We start from the raw sequence: 5,156 nt of genomic DNA, 5'->3' as shown, positions 1-5,156 counted from the left end.
AGTCGTGAGCAGGCGTATAGCGCCACCGAGAAAGAGTGTGCATGTCTCGTGTGGGCCGTTCAGAAATTGTCATGCTATCTAGCCGGCTCGAGGTTTATCATTGAGACGGATCACTGCCCTCTCCAATGGCTGCAGACCATCTCTCCCAAAAATGGCCGCCTCCTGCGCTGGAGCCTCGCTTTACAACAATATTCCTTTGAGGTGCGTTACAAAAAGGGGAGTCTCAACGGTAACGCCGATGGCTTAAGTCGAAGCCCCTAACGTAGGAATCAGCCTCAAAATTGTTTGTTACTGATGTTTTTCTTCCTGAGGCAGGATTTTTTTTTTAAACATATTGCTTTTGTTTAGTGTTTCAAAGTGATGATATGCTTTCTAGTGCAATTTTTCAATTTGTGGACGCGTTCTGAGTGATGCTAGACTACTGTAAGGAACTAGGCAGTGGTATAAAAAGGGGAAAGAGCCTGGCAGGGCTTAGTGAGGGTTGTGCCGTGCTTGCTGACTGAGCGGTTGAGTTTCAGCGTAGTTCTAACGCTTGCCGGGAACGAGAACAAAAATGTGAACTCTCCCGAAGTCACTTTGCAGTGTCCCGTGCGAACCTGAACGAGAGAACGAGGCCTTCTCTGTGCGCTGCGCTCAAGAAACGTCGAGGGACGCCCGACTTCGGTTATGAGCATCATCGAGCGACATCCCTCCGGACAGCGGATGCAGTCCCCTGTCCATCGGGATCTCCTTCCCCCGGCGGGGCGGTCTGTTGCGTTTCGCCTGCGACACGTGGTTTTGCCGGCGCGACTGCGGCGGGGCGGCAGACATTTTGGCCCGATCGTCGTCGCCGCAACACTCATCGCCAGGTGTTTCCAGGCGCGACTGCGGCGATGCGACCGCCTAGGGATCATCCTCGCATTCCAGTCATTGTGCCCGAAACAGGCGATGCCAAAGCAGGGATCTCATTCCAGTTATTGGGCCCGAAACAGGCGATGCCAAAGCAGGGATCTCGTTCCAGTCATTGTGCCCGAAACAGGCGATGCCAAAGCAGGGATCTCATTCCAGTTATTGGGCCCGAAACAGGCGATGCCAAAGCAGGGATCTCGTTCCAGTCATTGTGCCCGAAACAGGCGATGCCAAAGCAGGGACCATCCTCTCATTACAGTCATTGTGTCCGACCGGCAGCGCCACGACAGGGTGCTACGAGATCGTGCTCAACATGGTGCTACGGCATCGCTACGACAGTGTGCGTCACCATTAGCCCATTGTACATTCACGTGCTCGTCTTTTGAGGGGTTCCTTCTTGCCCTCAACTGCGAGGGTATAAAAACAGCTGCCCCCGGACGCCAAAAGGAGGGCTCCGATTTCTTCTGTTGAGTGAAGTGCTCTCCCGTCTCTCTACTTCGGTCAAACCTGACCGCCAACTCTTTGCGATGTTAAAATAAACAAGTTGTTTCGTTGTTACCAGTCGACTCATGCTTTGCCGGGACCTTCGGATGCTTCCAGTTGTACCCCAGGCCGCCAGGCCAACGCTACCCTTGGGGCTTGCGACCCAGGTACAACCACGGGCGTCAGCGCCGAGTTCCCAACAGATCGTACCAGCGGTCCGATCCCAAACACTGTATTCTCATGCCCAAAATGCATTATTGAAGTGAACCTTCCCAGAATATTTGGACACGCACGCACGCGCACGCGCACGCACACGCACGCACACACACACACACACACACACACACACACACACACACACACACACACACACACACACACACACACACACACACACACACACACACACACACACACACACACACACGTACGCACACACATGCACACACACGCACGTACGCACAATGTTGACTGCATGTGAATGTGGGCTTGCGAGACTTTCCGGAAATTTTCAGGAAAGTCTAAAAATACAAAACTAAAGTACATCGTTCAATGTGTCACCATTCAGAAGCGCATCGCGAAACGGGTGAACAAGACCACGCGCGCCGTGTAAAAGTTGGAACAGCCTGTGGAGAACAGCCTGTGATCGAGAGAATTCACCGTAGATTTGCCTTATGTTATCACTCTAGAAGACTCCAGCAAATAGTGTTCAATATCACCATGAGTCTTAGAGCTTGCACATAACATCAACACGGCAAGTTCAATCCTATGTAGTCATGCAGGAGAACGCGCTGACCCGGTGCGGAGGCGATGCGACAGAGAGGTCTCACCTGCTAAGCGCTTTTTGACAAGGATTCGGGAAATGGCTTGCACAAAGACTGAAAATTACTGGCAACGGCTTGTTCTTGAACACTCTGACAAGCTCTAGCAGCCTCCTTTGCTGGCCCCAGTTCTAAGGCATATCGAGTTAGTCTTTTATGGACCTCATGGTCCGTTACGCCTACATGCGAGGGAATTACACTGAAACTTTATATAGTGAATCAGAGGCTGCGCAGTTCTTTGAGAAGGGGTAACGAAATGTGTGCATTTCTCCAGATGAAACTCATTCTGCAACAACTGTAGAGCGAGCTTGCTGTCCGACAGCACTACAACGCACTCTCGCATACTGCTGACGAGACGACGCAGTCAAGTCTGTCCGGACAGCCCAGGGCGCCTTGAGAATCAAAAACGCTGTTGCGCTGGCTCCGCGTGCCATATAGCCCAGACAGTCGGGGAAGACTTTGATCATACGTTCTCTGCAGACTTGTATGTAACGAATTACTTGTAACTATTTGTAATCAATTACGTTTTCTTTTTTGTTATCATATAATTTAATGACAACTTTGATTACTCAGTAACGCTCAGTGTAAATAGTCTTTTTTTTTCAGAAACCAATTACATGTAACTAATTCGAACAACTTGTCTTCCTTTGTTTCTGGACAAGGAGAGTACATTGGCACGGAGAAAACAGTAGAAATCATAATTGACTGAAAATTTATTTGCACGGCAAACAATCATTAGTAATTGATTTGCTGAACTATCCGCAACGGGAAGCTCCATCCAGCAACGCTAGCATGGGCTCGACCCTGCGTTTCCTGCGCGTAAGCACGCGAATACACGCAAGCGCCTCGAGCGGCCAGTCGCGCGACAATTTTGCGTGCATTTGCGGGCTTCTTTCACGCTCGGAAATAAAAAAAAACACTTTTATGCAGCACGTATTGAGCAAGAGAAAGCTGTATCGGGAGTTTTTCATGTCGCTCTACAATTTTCTCATTGACGCTTTTCGCCTAATTATAGCATTTGAGAAGTTGATTAATTAATTAAGACTAATTATGTAGTTAGGCGGAGTGAAAAAAATAATAATTTGAGTATCTCCAAGCGACGGCAAACAACAATACTTTGGTTCTGTCGAGCTATGTGGCATTCGCATGTTTCTAAACTCTGGCGAAAGTCAGCTGGGACACCCTGTATACGTGCCTCACATGGAGCACCTATTTTTGCGATTGTTACACTGGAACAACATTTTTAGGGCTCAATAATACGGAGCATTACATTAAGGTACACATTAAATTTGGCCACCTTCTTAAGGAACGTGATCGTTTGCTGGTGTCTGTTACATTTAAACGTTTAAGTCTAAATGTCAAATGAGTGAAGGGCGCCGGGAGGAGGCCCACCGGATGTTGGCCGATAAATTGAAAGCGGACTTCTATGGTTCGATACCGATGGCGGCTTCAGACGTTAACAGCAGGAAATCACCTATGGACGACATTTTATTTTTAATATTCACTGGCTTTAACGTGGGCACCTTCCCTTAGCCTCAGCAACCGTAAAGCGCACTGTTTCATAAATAACTCAAACCCGATCATCGATAGAGAAATCGAATAACCACAATCTTGCAAGCAAGATGTTCGTACGTTACAACACGGCCCTGATACCCAGAGCGCAAATCTAGGGAGTTTTCAGTGTTGCCGCCAGGTGTGTTCACAAGAAAACGAGGCAAGATTACGGAAGAAAATTTCGAAATGCAATTCTTGGCTAAGATAACGTGTGTAGGGTGGCGAAGGACGTAGTGAAAGAGCCAGGCCGTGCAACTTTTTCTATTTATTGTATTTGTGGTGCAATGTTAATAAAAGTAGGGAAGAAAGTAACGTTAAAGTAATCTGTTACTTTTTAGTAATTACTGAATTACTTTCGTGGCCCAGTAATTCGTAACTGTCCTCAATTATATTTTTGAAAGAGACAATTGTAATGGTAATCGGTTACTTTTTTTCTGTAACGTGTACAAGTCCGGTTCTCTCCAGGTGTTGAAGCACCAGAGACTGAGCTTACGCAGCATGCGTAAAACGCACGTTGTGAACGTGAGGCGCCGCCAGCTGGCAATCCAGATCTCTGCATGGCCATGTTGGCGTCACTGCCTTCGTTCGGAATACTTCAGGCCAAGAAGACGAATAGTACTGAGCACCATTGAAACGCGTGGCTCCGTACGTCACAGATACGTACGTTACCGACCCGGTTATTCTTGTTTATTTATTCTTGTCTACCCTGTTATTCTTATTCGACTGTTATTCTTGTTTCCTTACTTCCTTCGTTTTTGGCAGGTTAAAAACCACAAGATCCATAATAGCATTTTTATAATACGAGCGTGCCTGCGGACTAAAAACCTTTCAAACAAAGGAGCGTTTGCTGACGTCCATTGCCAAGCCCCAAATTCCAGATCGCGCTCTCACTGGCTGAACGAGTAGCATAATTTTCAAGCGGATTAGAATAGGTATGAAGCGTTCAAAATTAAAGGCACTAGCTCTGTTTCTTACCGTGCTTTGATGTGATCAATTTCTTTTCACCTTCATCGAATGGTTTCGTTGAATATACCTGAAGACCCTCTCAAACAGTCACTCATTCAGTTTTGTGTTCTACTTAAAGGATTCCACGCTGTGCATGAATCACACAACACGTGTAAAGCGAATACTTAGTTTCTATTCTTGCTTGTAGCTATTGTTCGCCGTGCAGCGCCGCTTTTTGCACAGAATGTGATCATGCGTCCGTTATAGAAAAAGGCCAAAAACTGGGATTCATTCGCGCACAATGCTCGCGGCTGCGCATCTAAAATTCGACAAAATCGAGGGCCCGTGCACTAACGGCAACGCCCCTCATATAACGTCGCTCACAGCGCAAAAAGAGAGTGGTGTAGGGTTTCATGGTGGTGTGTGGGGAATGCAGCCTCTTTCCCAGCGTCTCACGTGCCTCGT

This window comes from Dermacentor variabilis, chromosome 1 (assembly GCF_050947875.1).
Source record: "Dermacentor variabilis isolate Ectoservices chromosome 1, ASM5094787v1, whole genome shotgun sequence".
Classification (NCBI taxonomy): Eukaryota; Metazoa; Arthropoda; class Arachnida; order Ixodida; family Ixodidae; genus Dermacentor; species Dermacentor variabilis.
The sequence above is the reverse complement of the archived record's forward strand: the minus strand, read 5'-3'. Positions refer to the sequence as shown.